The sequence below is a fragment of the Triticum urartu genome, chromosome 3A (genome assembly GCF_056163025.1).
Source record: "Triticum urartu cultivar PI428250 chromosome 3A, HENAU_Tu73, whole genome shotgun sequence".
NCBI classification, from domain to species: Eukaryota; Viridiplantae; Streptophyta; class Magnoliopsida; order Poales; family Poaceae; genus Triticum; species Triticum urartu.
In genome coordinates, this window is record NC_141875.1 from 697,787,460 (window position 1) to 697,805,369 (window position 17,910).

Genomic DNA, 17,910 nt, shown 5'->3' on the forward strand with positions numbered 1-17,910 from the left:
TCTGGTATACTAATGGCGCACCAACTAGTGCGCCATTAGTATGTAACAACATGCGCCATTAGTGTGCCTCTCGGGGGGCCATACGTAAGCATGGCTTTGTCATACTAATGGCGCATTCTCTGTTGATGCGCCATTAGTATCCTTTGGCATACTAATGGCGCACCTGGTGGTGATGCGCCATTAGTATGAATATTTGGTTTTTTTTCCTTTTTTGATTTTTGCGCAGGTTACAAAATATATTATTAGACAGAATATAAAATATATTATTAGACAGAATATAGACAGCAGCACACAGCAACATCAGATTCATCGAATACAATAGAAGATTAGTCTCCGAATACAATTCATCATATTAGTCTCCGAATTCAAAAGACCGAACAAAGATAAAACATTACAAGTCTCAAGACCGTGAGTATCGAGTTTGTCTTCACATTACAAGTCGGTATTGATCATCTAAACTACCATCACATAGAAGAGAGCCGTGGTCATCACGATGAGCATCATCGCGATCAAACTGGTCTTCATCCGGTTCCTCCAACGCTCCCTCCTCTCTCCCGCTAGATAGCGGGCGTATCTAGATTCGGCCTCCGCCCTAGTGGTGTACCCTTTGTAACTATTACCGCTGAAACGGTGAACCTGTCTCCGACACTCCTCCCTGTCGTCGTAGACTCCGGGAACCATACCCTTGTACACGACATACGACGGCATCTCTATGCACAAGCTAAACAATAGACAATACATAAGCAATATGTAAGTATGCAACAAAAGGATCGGAAGAGAAAAGCAAGACATTAATAGCACGATTCATGGTCCTACTAATTAATAGCATCGATTACATCTAAGTTGAACGACTGTCCAAACCAAAGAGACATACGAATTCATTAAAGTATAATTACAACATGAGCCAATCAATGTTTCAGAACTACACATCACTACTTTCGACTCGACTCATCGGACAGGAACGTGGATGAAGCCGCCGTCTGTCGTGATGGTCATGAAATCGCGGTCGTTGTCACCCTGCATTTGTAGCATTTCATCTATCTCACTGTTGGACGGTTGATATCTGAGGAAGAACTGCCCCGAGGTATGAAGGACATCTTGATGGATGATGTCCGCAAACTCCGACTGGATGCGAAAGAATTCTTGTCTAAGGTCCGCGTCCTGGACTGCCGACAAGCTCGCGGCCCAATCTTTGAGATTATCTGGTAGCAGAAGTTGATGATGGTCCCTTACGATCGCCCGCATGTGATGGAGGGCGTAGTAGGCATCCTTCTGACCGCCAGGCGGCTGCTTGACGCAGCAGAACTTCGTATTGTGTGAGAACATGTGCTTGCCGTACTTATGAACTGCCCTGGTGAAGGTGCCTCCAGATTTGGCGTAGGCGGGGAGAACATCATCAAGAACTTTCTTGACATTTGTGTAGTCTATCTTGGAGTTACGGTTCGGGTCTAAATACGTGGCCATGGAATATTTCGGGCTTAAGAGGATGAGTGTGCAATGTGTGTCACTGCACAGAACACAGAATGTTAGAAAAAAAAGAACGATCGAAATCTAAGAAATCATATGTTACGGGGCGGTTAAGGGATGACTTACTCGGGAAAGTAAGCCACAAGGAAGTTATCCTTATCTGGGTTTGCCAGAATGACGCCTTCGAGGTGTGAACTCGCAACTTGGCGGTCCCCAGCGCTGCTCAAGTGCTTGGCACGCATGTAGAAGGGGTCGACTATCACGATGTCTGGGGTCTTGTCTCTAATGATCCGCATCTCCATACTCAGCGAAAACAGCCGAACGAAGGTGTAGTGCAGCGGATGAAGGTTAAACATAGCAAAGATGTCATCAAACCGCAGGACGATCGTACCCCCGATGTCGCCATCCACAAAGCCCTTGCCCTCTGGCACCTTGGCCACGAAAACCGGGTATGCCACATCCTTCTCTCTGAGACGCCACTTTTCCAAAGAAAGAACACTGTCGTGCAGACTCCGCATAGCACCGGTTGCAGCATTCAGCATATTTGGCGGTAGCATCGCGCTACCTACCACATGCACCCTCCTCGAGATATCCTTAGATGTAGGTGGCCTGTCCTGAGCACGGATCGAACTCGGTGCCGCCTGGCTCGCACCGGCGCCCTTGTTAGTCTTTCGTTTCCGTCCCTTCTTCTTGATCTCCTGTAATGGGACCGAGTTCTGCTCACAGACCGCCTTCTTGAGCGTGTTGGGGCTGATAATATTTCGCACCTCAGCTATCTGAGGCTCGGTGAAGGCGGGAGATGGAGGCGTGTCCTGAGAACTGAATGCCAGACGGCGCCTGTTGCAATTGGATTTCTCCGCCGTACCAGCTAGATCGTGGTCGTCTTGGTTGGGTTCTTGAGAAAGAGGGCCGCAGAACTCGTCAGCGTACCCATGTTCGGCAAAGTACTTATCAACTTTGGTAAATGTACCATCGTCGTTGTCGTCGCCGTCCGGATCCTGTGCCATAGGGCTGTCCGGATCCTATGCCATAGGGATGTCCGGCAGGTCCGGTAGCGTTGCGGCGTTCTTGCCATGGCTTGGCACCGGCACAACTGGCGGTCTTGTCTGTGGGGTGGTGTCCCCCGCCCCCAAACGAATCTGGCTCTTCGGCCAAAATAGGGGCCAGTTTACGTAGGTGCTGAGGGTCATCTCATCTTCTTCGTCGGCCCCAGCGGGTCGAATCGGAGGTAATAGCTCGTCGCAGCCTGGCAGCACCCGAACCACTTGAACCCTATACATTGTGGGTGGCATCGGATTACTGTGGAACATGGGGTTGCCCGGTTGAACGATTCTGCCCTTGGCGACATCGACCAACTTGGCGCCCATGAAGTGTAGAAGAGTGCAAGGAACGTCGGCGGTGCCCTGCGAAAACATGTAGAGGGCGTCAGGGATGCCCAGTCAAAGGCAAGGAGATGAAGTCATCGGCCGAGAGGCTTGGTTACTATGATGCCGTCGAGCTCGGCTAATGTCGAGGCACCGCCAACGGCGGGCATGCAACTGACGGAGGGGGCGCTTGCTGGCGAGGTGCCGGCCGACGTACACCCGGGTGCATTAAGCTCCAATGCCCGTGCCGGCGCCGGAGACACGAATACCGCCTCCGCCGGAGACACCAATGGCGCCGCCGCCGGAGACACCAATGGCGCCGCCGGAGACACCAATGGCGCCGCCTACGCGCTGTGCGAGTTGCTGGCCGTGAAGCTAGGAACCGGGGGAGGCCCCTGTTGGCCTCCCGCAATCCACGTCGTCAGCCCATGAATGAACGTAGGCACCATGGCGTTGAGCGTCGTTCCAAGTTGTTGTTGCACTTGCTCTTGGACAAGCTCCGGAATCCGCGCCACTTGTGCCTTGAGTTCTTCAACCTCGCGCGTCTAGCTTTCCGAGCTGGTCTTTTTCTCCTTCCGCACACCAGAAGTATAGTATGACCCCCATTTTCTGGACAAGCCTTTGCCGGCCACACGACCAGCTGATGTCGGCTTAGTGAGCTTATCCTTGTTTTTCATTACGTTCAACACCCTATTTAAAGGGGTGTCGAAAGGGGAGCTCTTAGACGACCCCGCGCTACTGCTTTCAGTGTCCTGCGAAAGGAACGTCAACCATTTAGAAATATTGGGGATTAATTAGAGTGCAACCATATGGAGCTAATTACGCGGGGGTGTATTCCTTACCAGAAGAAGCTCAAGCGCCCTGGTCTTCGGATCCGTGGTAAGCTCCTTTGTTATCGGGTCCTCCTTGTACCGGGCCCTGACATAGTTCCTGGTCTGCTTGTCACCGCTGTATTTCTCGAAGCGGGGCGGTAGGCCTTGCTCGGCACGCTCCGCGTCCTCCTTGTCCCGTATAGGCTCCGCCACTCTGTAACCGCCGGGACCGAGTTTGTGTTCCCCTAAGTTCAACTCCCGCATTTCTTTCCCCCACTGACTTGATTCGGAGGTTGCACTTCTCTCGCACTTGATCTTGAACTCCTTGTACTCATCTTCGCTCATCAAAGGATATTTCGCCTTGATCTTCTCATAACTATCACCTTTATCAATCATACTCTTCACCGCGCTTTTCCAAGTAGACAGGGCCGTGCTCATCTTCGTGAGGGCGGCACTATTCAGTTTATTCCCTGAGAGGCGTGTGTTTTCAAATTCAGCGGGGAACTTGTATCGTTTGTGCAGCTTCGTGAAGAGGAGGTTGCGCAAATTCCCTCGGTCCTTACACTGGTAGAAAAAGGGCCTATAGTCCCGGTTCGTAAGGGCCGTTAGTCCCGGTTCCGGAACCGGGACTAAAGTGTCGGTACTAATACCTCCCCCCTTTAGTCCCGGTTCAATCCAGAACCAGGACTAAAGGCCCTCCACGTGGGCAGTGCGCAGAGCCCAGTCAGGAGACCCTTTGGTCCCGGTTGGTGCGACCAACCGGGACCAAAGGGTCTCCTGACTGGGCTCTGCGCACTGCCCACGTGGAGACCCTTTGGTCCCAGTTGCTGGCACCAACCGGGACCAATAGGCATCCACGCGTCAGCACTTCTGTGGCTGGGGTTTTTGTTTTTTTTGAAAGGGGGGGGGGGGTTGGGGGTTTTGGGGGGTTAATTTAGGTGTTTCATATATTGTGTTAGCTAGCTATAATTAATAGAGAGAAGTGTCCTCTGTTATGTCCGTGCTTGGTCGACGCTACGTACTATACATACGTATAGAGAGGACTAGACACGCTAGCTAGCTACTAAGCAAACGAAGGAAACAGAAGATTGTCATGAACATATATGCATATATACAGAGAGAAGTGATATCGACCACCTCTCCTTCTCCGAGAGATTGGTCGAACAACAAGTTCTCGTATATCTATCTGACACTACCGGCTACATATATACAATAATTATCTCTTACAAATATAATCATACGGACTCAGGGTCCACATAGAATTCTCCGTCTTCAACGATCACGTGGTCAAGAAAAAATGCCGCCAATTCCTCTTGAATTGCTCGCATGCGAGCTGGTGCTAGGAGTTCATCCCGCTTCCGAAACATCTAATTTGAAGAAGGGGGTCAATACATATATATATATATAAATGAATGAAACTCAACACAAATGATGGTAATAAAATAAAATTGTGAATGTTGTTATTTACGTACTTCATATTGTTCGTTAGAGTACCCGCCCCGCTCACAGGTCGTGTGGCGGATGGACTCGCAGATGTAGTATCCACAGAAATCATTCCCTTGTTCCTGCCACAACCACTTTACAAGAAATAGAGGTCAATCAAACTGATAAGCAAGAATGCTAAATGGTATTGATGAAACTAGCGCTTGAATCACTAGGAGATGCGCGGAACATGCTACTATAGTACTTACTTTCGGGTGTCTAAATTCCAGCTCCTTCGGCAGTCCCGGAACTGTTTTGGTGAATTTTCTCCAAACCCTGCCGGACAAAGAAAACAATTACTTGATATCAGGAAATGAACAAAGTTGCTGATATGGTGGATAATGATCGATTTAACTTACTTCTTGAGGATTTCAGTCATGTCCGCATACTCCTTGGGATCTTTTCGTTTAGAGTCCAAGACGGTTACTACTCCCTGCTCAAGCTTAATCTCTAGGAGAATATAGTGGTAACTGCACACACATGCATAACTCATCAATTACATTACTATAACCTTGACTAATATATAAGGGAAACCGAATACACACAAGACAGTAACACTCACCTGAAGTTGTAAGGAAAGAGTATTATATCTTTGTTTTGATTTATTACGAACGATCGTAGCAAGCTGGCCTCGGTAGCCGCGGCATGAAGTTTAACCTGAGTTGCATCTATGAGATATGTGTTAATGAACCCAATATCACCGACTTGTCTTTTCTTCAATTCGGCGATCTTCAATCTGCATAATATAGTGAGGATGATTATAAATACATGCAATGAAAGAGCTAAGCTATATAGAGAAACTTAATGACAGAAGTAGTACTACTTACAGACAGTAGCAGGCGACCGTTGTTTTATCGAGGACCAATTGATTGAAAAACTGATAGAACTCCTCAAATGGAACAGGCAACAGATCAATTCCAACGAGGTCATGCTCCGGTTTAACTCTCGCATACAAAGTACTCCTCCTCCCAGAGTCTCTGCAGATTTTCAAGTACCAATCATGCAATCTTCGCATCATCGTTGATAGAGATCTTTCATCTTTGACGAGAGGCTTCCCGTACTCGTATCTTTGTATCTGCACCTCCATGGGTTCATAATGTACTTCGTCGGGTAGGTAATCTGCAAGATTGCTATAACCGGGCACCATCCTCGGATCATTATCGACGTTGTGGCTAGGCACCTTGAGCGGGGGGCACGATTGCTTCACTTGTTCGCCGAGCTGGGCAATTTGTTTCCCAGCTCGTCGTTCTTTCAGCCTTTGATCACTGACAGTACTTCCCGACCGCTCCGCTTCGGCAAATTCCTTTCTAATAATGCGGTCATAGTTTCGTTTCGGCGGATCAAACTTCGGTGGTTTTGTCAGGGCAGCCAGAGTGCGCTTCACTTTCACCCGATCTACCTTCTCCTCCGAAGGTGGATGTTTCTTTGCTTTCACCCCTTCAAAGAAGTTCCTCACTTCTTCTCGCACGATCTCGGTGTTCTCCTCCAGGGTCCTCTCATATGGTAACTTCTCTGGAGTCTTCAGAGAAGGACCGAATCTGAATGTCCTCCCGCCTCTGGTTGTACTGCTAGACGCCGACCGAGCAGACGGAGCGGTTGTCTTATTTACTTGCTTAAGCGGCGGAGGAGAAGGACTACGACGCGCCGGAGCAGCTGGAGCGGCGGCAGGTCTCTTCCGCCCTTGCTGACGAGGCCGAGAAGGAGGAGGCTGGCTGCTCGGGCGCGTCGGCGTAGGCGGAGAAGGAGGCGGAGTGCCGCCACGCGCCGGAGAAGGAGCCGGCCGAGGGCCCTGATCGTCACTCGTCGGAGGAGGAGGCGGTGGAGGCGGAGTGCCCTGACTCGCCGGAGGAGGAGGAGGAGGCGGTGGCGTCCAGTTCAGAAGGTTGATGAGCTCCTTCCGCCATAGGCATGGAGTCTTCAGAGCAGACCCCAGCCGAGTCTCCCCTTCACCGGTAGGGTGGTCAAGCTGGAGGTCCTCAAATCCCTCCATTATCTCATCCACCATCACCCTAGCATATCCTTCTGGAATCGGCCGGCAGTGAAAAGTTGCGCCGGGTTCAGTAGGATAAACAGAGCCAACAGCCGCCTTGACCTTCAAATTCAACCATTGCGTCATAAGGTGGCAGTTTTGAGACTCCGTTATAGCATCCACGGGATAGCTGGCAGGAGCCGTCAAGGCATGCTCCAGCTGAAGCAGCTCGGTGGAAGACATGCTGCTTCTGCGCTGAGATGGCGGGGTAGCTTCGGGGGAGGCTTCGGCAGTACGTTTGCTGCGATTTGCTTCTCGTTCCTCTATCGCGTCTACCCTTGCTTGCAGCGCCTGTATTTGGGTCTGCTGCACTTTTTTCCTCCTCTCATGGGATTTGTAACCGCCTGCGTCCGGAAACCCAACCTTCCACGGAATGGAGCCTGGCGTGCCTCGTGTCCGTCCAGGGTGCTCAGGATTCCCGAGGGCCATTGTGAGCTCGTCGTTCTCTCTGTCTGGAAAGAACGTCCCTTCATGCGCTGCTTCGATATACTGCTTAAGCTTACTGACTAGTATGTCCATTTGATCGTTCGTCCAAATGCACTTCCCTGTTACAGGGTCCAGTGTTCCGCCAGCCCCGAAGAACCAAGTCCGGCAACAGTCTGGCCAGTTAATTGTCCCTGGTTCGATCCCTTTATGAACCAGATCATTCTCAGTCTTGGACCACTTAGGCCGGGCTACGAGGTAGCCACCTGACCCCGTGCGATGGTGAAGCTTCTTCTTCGCAGCATTTTTCTTGTTTGTCGCCGACATCTTCTTACTCTTTTCTGATGTCTTGTGGGCCACAAATGCGGGCCAGTGATCTCTGATCTTCTCATATCTGCCCTTGAATTCTGGTGTCTCATTATTTTCGACAAACTTATTCAGCTCTTTCTTCCACCTCCTGAATAGTTCTGCCATCCTCTTCAGAGCAAAAGACTTGATTAATTTCTCTTTAACTGGGTTCTCTGGATTATCCTCAGGCGGTAGGGTGAAATTTGACTTCAGCTCAGTCCAAAGATCATTTTTCTGCATATCATTGACATAAGACACCTCAGGGTCTTCTGTAGCCGGCTTAAACCATTGCTGGATGCTTATCGGGATCTTGTCCCTAACCAGAACCCCGCACTGAGCAACAAATGCGCTCTTTGTCCGGAGGGGTTCAATAGGTTGGCCGTCGGGCGCGATTGCTATGATCTCAAACTTTTCATCCGCGCTCAACTTTTTCTTCGGGCCTCATCTCTTTACCAAAGTTGTGCTCGATTCGGAGGGCTAGAAAAAAGAACAAAGACTTAATTAATATGTGTACATACCAAAACAATGAATGCATCAATCAGCTAGTAAGCATAGGCTTAACTAATATATATACCTGGCCGGACTCGGTTCGGTCACCGTAGCCGTCATCACGGTCTCCTTCTTGCACCGGCATTGGGTCACCGGAGCCGTCCTCATGTTCTTCTTCTTGCACCGGCATTAGGTCACCGTAGCCAGCTTGTTCACCCTCTCCTTCCAGACCATCGGTTTCGTTGAGAAACAACGAGAGGGCATCACTTCCTTCTGCGATTATGTCCCTCAACAACGCTTCTTTTGTTGCTTCGTCTAGGGCGGTGTCCATAGTTTCTACAAATATTTACAACATGGCAATTATTATTCAAACATGATAGATGGATATATTAGTGCCAAACGTAGAACTAGCTACCTAATCATAGTAAGCTATCGGGAGGGGGTATATATCGACAACGACGACACTACATCTATGTCCCTCGACGACCCTCGTTCCCGATAAAAAAAAGAGGAAGAAGAAGAAAAATAAGAGGAGAAGAAAGAATAGAGGAGAAGAACCCTCGACCCCTAGACGACCCTCTTCTTCCTCTCATGTTCGAGAGGATCGCCGAGGGGTCGGGAGGTTGCCTAGTGTCAAAGGATTTAACAAAACCATGTCTTCATCATTAGGCGAAAGTAACATGTGCATGATGGTACGAAGCTCTTCAAAGTTGTTCTGGAACGGAGTCCCAGATAGGATAATTCGCCTTTTGGTACAAAGTTCAGAAAGAGCCTTCCGAATATCGCTATATGGAAGGCCTTTGCTGAATTCGTACCAAAAGGCGGATTATTCTATCCGGGACTCCATTCCAGAACAACTTTGCAGAACTTCGTACCAACGTGCCCTGGTTACTTCCGGCTAATGATGAAGGCATGGATTTCTTCAATACTTTGACACTAGGAAACCTGTCTCGACCCCTCGGCGATCCTCGACCCCTCGAACCCTCGACGACCCTGGAACCCTCGACCCCTAGACGATCCTCTTCTTCCTCTCATGTTCGAGAGGATCGCCGAGGGGTCGGGAGGTTGCCTAGTGTCAAAGGATTCAACAAAACCATGTTTTCATCATTAGGCGAAAGTAACATGTGCATGATGGTACGAAGCTCTTCAAAGTTGTTCTGGAACGGAGTCCCAGATAGGATAATTCGCTTTTTGGTACAAAGTTCAGCAAGAGCCTTCCGAATATCGCTATTTGGAAGGCCTTTGCTGAATTCGTACCAAAAGGCGGATTATTCTATCCGGGACTCCATTCCAGAACAACTTTGCAGAACTTCGTACCAACATGCCCTGGTTACTTCCGGCTAATGATGAAGGCATGGATTTCTTCAATACTTTGACACTAGGAAACCTCTCTCGACCCCTCGGCGATCCTCGACCCCTCGAACCCTCGACGACCCTGGAACCCTCGACCCCTAGACGACCCTCTTCTTCCTCTCATGTTCGAGAGGATCGCCGAGGGGTCGGGAGGTTGCCTAGTGTCAAAGGATTCAACAAAACCATGTCTTCATCATTAGGCGAAACTAACATGTGCATGATGGTACGAAGCTCTTCAAAGTTGTTCTGGAACGGGTTCCCAGATAGGATAATTCGCTTTTTGGTACAAAGTTCAGCAAGAGCCTTCCGAATATCGCTATTTGGAAGGCCTTTGCTGAATTCATACCAAAAAGCGGATTATTCTATCCGGGACTCCATTCCAGAATAACTTTGCAGAACTTCGTACCAACATGCCCTGGTTACTTCCGGCTAATGATGAAGGCATGGATTTCTTCAATACTTTGACACTAGGAAACCTCTCTCTACTTTCGGCTAATAAGAAGAAGAAGAAGAAGAAGAAGAAAAGAACAAAAAAAAGAGGAGAAGAAGAAAGGAATAGTGGAGAAAAGAGAAAATAGAATATATTATATTTTCTCTTCTTCTCCACTATTCCTTTCTTCTTCTCCTCTTCTTTTTCTTCTTTTTTCTTCTTCTTATTTATTTCTCCTCTTCTTTTCGGTAGAGGAAACCCTAAATAGCTAGCAAGTATCATGGGTGTGAGATACATGTGGCCTTCGGTGTCGGACACTACATCCACGTCCCACAAGTGACGTGGGCGTCGAAGCCCGCGCCACTTGTGGGATGTGGGTGTAGTGTCCGACACCGACGGTACATGTATCTCACACCGACGATACTTTCTATTTAGGGTTTCTCCTCTACCGCTCCTCGACCTCTCGACGACCCTCGTTCCCGATAAAATAAAGAGGAAGAAGAAGAAGAAAAAAGAAGAGAAGAAAGAATAGAGGAGAAGACTTCCTCTTCTTCCTCTCCTCTTCTTCTCCCTCTTCTTCCCCTTCTTCCTCGCCTCTCTCATGAATGTCCGACGTTCTCGACCCCCCCATGTGTCGAAGAAAAAAAATAAGAGAAGAAGAAAGGAATAGAGGAGAAAAGAGAAAATAGAATATATATTCTAATTTTCTCTTCTTCTCCTCTATTCCTTTCTTCTTCTCCTCTTCCTTTTCTTCCTCTCCTCGTCTTCTCCTTCTTCTTCTCCTTCTTTCTCTACTTATTTTCATTTTCCTTATTTTACCTTTTCCTCTCCACTAACATCATCATATATATGAAAAAATGCATATATGAAAAAAAAACATCATCATCATATATATCATCTATGATCTATGAACAAAAATATTCCTAGATACATAAAAAATTTCTACAAATGAAAATAACCTAAAAAAAATCATATGATCATCTATGAACAAAAAAACATCATTTGATCATCTATCATCTATGAACAAAAAAAATCATCATTTGATCATCTATCATCTATGAACAAAAATATTCATCATTTGATCATCTGTCATCTATAAACAAAAATATTCCTAGATACCTAAAAAAATTCTACAAATGAAAATAACCTAAAAAAAATCATATGATCATCTATGAACAAAAAAAACATCATTTGATCATCTATCATGCATCTATGAACAAAAAAATCATCATTTGATCTCTATCATCTATGAACAAAAATTTGCAAAGGGATGGCGCCGGCGGCCGGACCAAGCTAAGGAGAGGTCGGCGGCGAGGATGGCGTCGGGGCAGGGGCGCGGGCGACGGCGAGGGCGGGCCGGGGCGGCGCGCGGGCGACGGCGACGGGGGCGGGCCAGGGCGGCGCGCGGGCGACGACGACGGGGGCGGGCCGGGGCAGGGGCCCGGGCGACGGCGAAGGTGCGGGCGACGGCGGGCGACGGCGGGCGACAGCGAGGGCGCGGGCGACGACGGGCACGGGCGAGGCGACGGCGGGGCAGCCTGGCGGCGTCGGCGTCGGGGCGGCAACTGCGAGAGACGGGAGTGAAAATTTCCAAAGTCTGAACTTATATAGCAAAGCCTTTAGTCCCGGTTCGTGGCACAACCCGGGACTAAAGGTGGGCATTAGTCCCGGTTGGTGCTATAGCAAAGCCTTTAGTCCCGGTTCGTGGCACAACCCGGGACTAAAGGTGGGCATTAGTCCCGGTTGGTGCCACCAACAGGGACCAAAGGCCAATTTTCGGCAGCCCAAAGGGCGGGAAGCGGCGGCCTTTGGTCCCGGTTGGTGGCACCAACCGGGACTAAAGGGTTGCAATGGTCACGGTTGGTGGCACGAACCATGACCAATGCACCCTTTAGTCCCGGTTGGTACCACCAACCGGGACCAATGCCCTTGTGCTGCCCGCGCCCAAAAGTTTAGTCCCACATCGCTAGCGGAAGGGCGCCGGCACTGGTTTATAAGCCCTGCTGTGCGTCTCCATTCGAGCTCCTCTCTAATGCAGGCTTTCGGGCCTAAACTTGCTACTGCCTGTGGGCCTATTGGGCCTCTGCGGGCCTAAATCCTGGCCCATGTAGGGTTTCTAGTCGTATTCAGGCCGTGGAGGCCCAGTAGGTGGCACTTTTTGGTTTTTTCTTTTTTATTTCTACATTTTTTTGGTTTTTTATTTTTTTATTTCTACTTAAAACTAAATACTTACAGTTTTTTAGTGATTTCTTTTTGCTTTTAGGTCACAAAAATTATAAACTTTCTGTTAGTGCCATTAGTTTTAAATTTTGAATAGTTTAAATTTGAATTTTTAAAAATTTGTGTGAATCACTAGTTTATGAATAACTTTACTATAAAAATAGAATTTTTTTTCTATTTATTTTTATTTATACTTACAACTAAATACTTATAGTTTTTTAGTGATTTCTTTTTGATTTTAGGTCACAAAAATTATAAACTTTCTGTTAGTACCATTGGTTTTAAAATTTTGAATAGTTTAAATTGGAATTTTATAAAATTTGTGTGAATCACTAGTTTATGAATAACTTTACTACAAATATAGAATTTTTTTCTTCTTTGCTATTTATTTTTTATTTATACTTACAATTAAATACTTATAGTTTGATTTTAGGTCACAAAAATTATATTCTTTTTGCTATTGAAGAATATTATAGTTTTATTTTAGTTGATCATAACATAATATTTTAATTGATAGTTTTTATTTTCATAAAAGTTTTGTAGTTCATTCTGTTTGCTATTAATTTATTCTTTGAGCTAAATGACTCTGAAATTGGAAAGCATTTCAAAATGAACTATCTAAAGGTTGAAAGTTGGCATGGTATCATCATTTCACCCACATAGCATGTTCCAAAAAGTAAAGAGGGTTACGACAAAAACTTGATGCACTTCGTGTACAAAATGGACAATCACTTTCGAAGTATCAAAGTTTCGAACCATAAGACATGAAAGCATTTCAAATGAACTCTGAAAAAGTTGAAAGTTGGGATGGTATCATAATTTCACCCACATAGCATTTGCTTATTGCGCCGTAACCATGGATAATCTTCATTGTTTATCAGGATGCTTGGGTCAGCCTTGAGATTGAAGGGAGGAATTTCATGAAACTTTTCATAATCTTCAGACATGTCTGTCTTGCCATCCACTCCCAGGATGTCCCTTTTTCCAGAAAGAACTATGTGGCGCTTTGGCTCATCGTATGATGTATTCGCTTCCTTATCTTTTCTTTTTCTCGGTTTGGTAGACATGTCCTTCACATAGATAACCTGTGCCACATCATTGGCTAGGACGAACGGTTCGTCAGTGTACCCAAGATTTTTCAGATCCACTGTTGTCATTTCGTACTGTGGGTCTACCTGTACCCCGCCACCTAACAGATTGACCCATTTGCACTTAAACAAAGGGACCTTAAAATTAGGTCCGTAGTCAAGTTCCCATATGTCCACTATGTAACCATAATATGTGTCCTTTCCGCTCTCGGTTGCTGCATCAAAGCGGACACCGCTGTTTTGGTTGGTGCTCTTTTGATCTTGGGCGATCGTGTAAAATGTATTCCCATTTATCTCGTATCCTTTGTAAGTCAATACAGTCAAAGATGGTCCCCTAGACAACAAGTATAACTCATCACAAACAGTGTTGTCACCTCTGAGACGTGTTTCCAACCAACTGCTGAAAGTCCGGATGTGTTCACATGTAATCCAGTCATCGCACTGCTCCGGGTGTTTGGAGCGCAGACTGTTCTTGTGTTCGTCGACATATGGGGTCACCAAGGTAGAGTTCTGTAGAACTGTGTAGTGTGCTTGAGACCAAGAATATCCGTCCCTGCATATTATTGAGTCTCTTCCAAGAGTGCCTTTTCCAGTCAGTCTCCCCTCATACCGCGATTTAGGGAGACCTATCTTGTTAAGGCCAGGAATGAAGTCAACACAAAACCCGATAACATCCTCTGTTTGATAGCCCATGGAGATGCTTCCTTCTGGCCTAGCGCGGTTACGGACATATTTCTTTAGGACTCCCATGAACCTCTCAAAGGGGAACATATTGTGTAGAAATACGGGCCCCAGGATGACAATCTCGTCGACTAGATGAACTAGGACGTGCGTCATGATATTGAAGAAGGATGGTGGGAACACCAACTCGAAACTGACAAGACATTGCCCCACATCACTCCTTAGCCTTGGTACGATTTCTGGATCGACCACCTTCTGAGAGATTGCATTGAGGAATGCACATAGCTTCACAATGGCTAATCAGACGTTTTCCGGTAGAAGCCCCCTCAATGCAACCGGAAGCAGTTGCGTCATAATCACGTGGCAGTCATGAGACTTTAGGTTCTGAAACTTTTTCTCTGGCATATTTATTATTCCCTTTATATTCGACGAGAAGCCAGTCGTGACCTTCATACTGAGCAGGCATTCAAAGAAGATTTCTTTCTCTTCTTTTGTAAGAGCGTAGCTGGCAGGACCTTTATACTGCTTCAGAGGCATGCCGTCTTTTTCGTGCAAATGTTGCAGGTCCTCTCGTGCCTCAGGTGTATCTTTTGTCTTCCCATACACGCCCAAGAAGCCTAGCAGGTTCACGCAAAGGTTCTTCGTCACGTGCATCACGTCGATTGAGGAGCGGACCTCTAGGTCTTTCCAGTAGGGTAGGTCCCAAAATATAGATTTCTTCTTCCACATGGGTGCGTGTCCCTCAGCGTCATTCAGAACAGCTAGTCCACCGGGACCCTTTCCAAAGATTACGTAGTGTAAATCATTGACCATAGCAAGCACGTGATCACCGGTGCGCATGGCAGGCTTCTTCCGGTGATCTGCCTCGCCTTTGAAATGCTTGCCTTTCTTTCGATATTGATGGTTGGTCGGAAGAAATCGACGATGGCCCAGGTACACATTCTTCCTGCATTTGTCCAGGTATATACTTTCAGTGTCATCTAAACAATGCGTGAATGCGTGGTATCCTTTGTTTGTCTGTCCTGAAAGGTTACTGAGAGCGGGCCAATCGTTGATGGTCACGAACAGCAATGCCTTAAGGTTAAATTCCTCCTGTCTGTGCTCATCCCACGTATGTACACCGTTTCCATTCTACAGCTGTAAAAGTTTTTCAACTAATGGCCTTAGGTACACATCAATTTCGTTGCCGGGTTGCTTAGGGCCTTGGATGAGAACTGGCATCATAATGAACTTCCGCTTCATGCACATCCAAGGAGGAAGGTTATACATACATAGAGTCACGGGCCAGGTGCTGTGATTGCTGCTCTGCTCCCCGAAAGGATTAATGCCATCCGCGCTTAAAGCAAACCATACATTCCTTGGGTCCTTTGCAAACTCATCCCAGTACTTTCTCTCGATTTTTCTCCACTGCGACCCGTCAGCGGGTGCTCTCAACTTCCCATCTTTCTTTCGGTTCTCACTGTGCCATCGCATCAACTTGGCATGCTCTTCGTTTCTGAACAGACGTTTCAACCGTGATATTATAGGAGCATACCACATCACCTTCGCAGGAACCCTCTTCCTGAGGGGCTCGCCGTCAACATCACCAGGGTCATCTCGTCTGATCTTATACCGCAACGCACCGCATACGGGGCATGCGTTCAGATCCTTGCATGCACCGCGGTAGAGGATGCAGTCATTAGGGCATGCATGTATCTTCTCCACCTCCAATCCTAGAGGGCATACGACCTTCTTTGCTGCGTATGTACTGTCGGGCAATTCGTTGTCCTTTGGAAGCTTCTTCTTCAATATTTTCAATAGCTTCTCAAATCCTTTGTCAGCCACAGCATTCTCTGCCTTCCACTGCAGCAATTCCAGTACGGTACCGAGCTTTGTGTTGCCATCTTCGCAATTGGGGTATAACCCTTTTTTGTGATCCTCTAACATGCGATCAAACTTTAGCTTCTCCTTTTGACTAATGCATTGCGTCCTTGCATCGACAATGACCCGGCGGAGATCATCATCATCGGGCACATCGTCTGGTTCCTCTTGATCTTCAGCAGCTTCACCCGTGGCAGCATCATTGGGCACATCGTCTGGTTCCTCTTGATCTTCACCAGCTCCCCCCGTTGCGACATCACCATATTCAGGGGGCACATAGTTGTCATCGTACTCTTCTTCTTCGCCGTCTTCCATCATAACCCCTATTTCTCCGTGCCTCGTCCAAACATTATAGTGTGGCATGAAACCCTTGTAAAGCAGGTGGGAGTGAAGGATTTTCCGGTTAGAGTAAGACCTCGTATTCCCACATTCAGTGCATGGACAACACATAAAACCATTCTGCTTGTTTGCCTCAGCCGCATCGAGAAACTCATGCACGCCCTTAATGTACTCGCGGGTGTGTCTGTCACCGTACATCCATTGCTGGTTCATCTGCGTGCATTATATATAATTAAGTGTCCAAATTAAGAGAAGTGTACAAATCTCGAGGAAAATGGAGCTTGGAGGTCGAGCTTCGAGAGGAGAAAGCTTAAGTAGTGTGGGTCGGGCATTCCATCGAACACCTCATGTGCATAGGAGGTGAGCTAGAGCACCACAAAGCCCTCTCCCCCTTGGCCAAAAAAAACAGAGCACTGTGCTCTGCTCATGCGCGAGGGGGTATATATAGGCACCTCATTGGTCCCGGTTGGTGGCATGAACCGGGGCTAAAGGGGAGCCTTTGGTCCCGGTTCAAGCCACCAACCGGGACCAATGGTGGTGGGCCAGGAGCGAGGCCCATTGGTCCCGATTCGTCCCACCAACCGGGACCAAAAGGTCCAGACGAACCGGGACCAATGGCCCACGTGGCCCGGCCGGCCCCCTGGGCTCACGAATCGGGACCAATGCCCACATTGGTTCCGGTTCTACACTGAACCGGTTCTAATGGGCTGAGCCGGCCTGGACCATAGCCCTGTTTTCTACTAGTGTTATGCCTAAGGTTCTCGGTGTTGATCAAGACGGTGCTCCGGAGAATGCACCCGAGCTGAAGCGAGTACCCCTTGACTATATGTTTGGGCTCCGTTGGATTCCCGTCGGAGTCCACTTGAGTGAATTCCTCCTTGAGGGTGCGGAGCGCATTCGGGCGCCGGTCTTTCCTTTGCTTCTTCGGTTGGCTGCCATCTGCGTGTGCGCCGCCATCATCAGTGGTGGCATCCTCGGCGGCACCATCAGTGGTGTCATCCCCGACGCCACTAGGGGTTGTGTAATCAGGATCGGTGTCTTCCGCGGCGTCCTCATAGCGGTGAGGTTTTTCCTCCATCTCCTAGGACAGCTCCCAGAATTGCTTGCCGCCCGAACCACCAGCCTCATCATTGTGGGCCATGTTTCACTCTAAATAGGAAAAAATTTTGGTCAAAAAGTTGGTTATTGTCAAGGAACAAGATCATGGTCTCATCATTTAGGGTTTGTCGACACCGAGGCACCCTAAAAGCCTAAGCTTTCATCATTTAGGGTTTGTCGACGCCGAGGCACCCTAAAAGCCTAAGCGTACATCATTTAGGTTCTCATCGACACCGAGGCATCCGGGGCAGCCAAGTTAAGTTTTCATCATTTAGGGTTTATCGATGCCGAGGCACCCTAGGTTGGGCCTAATCACTAGGCACTAATCACTTGGCTCTATTGCCACCTATGTTGGGTTTATCATCTAGGGTTTATCGATGCTAAGGAGAATTCTAAGTTGGGCCTAATCACTTGGCTCTATTGCCAC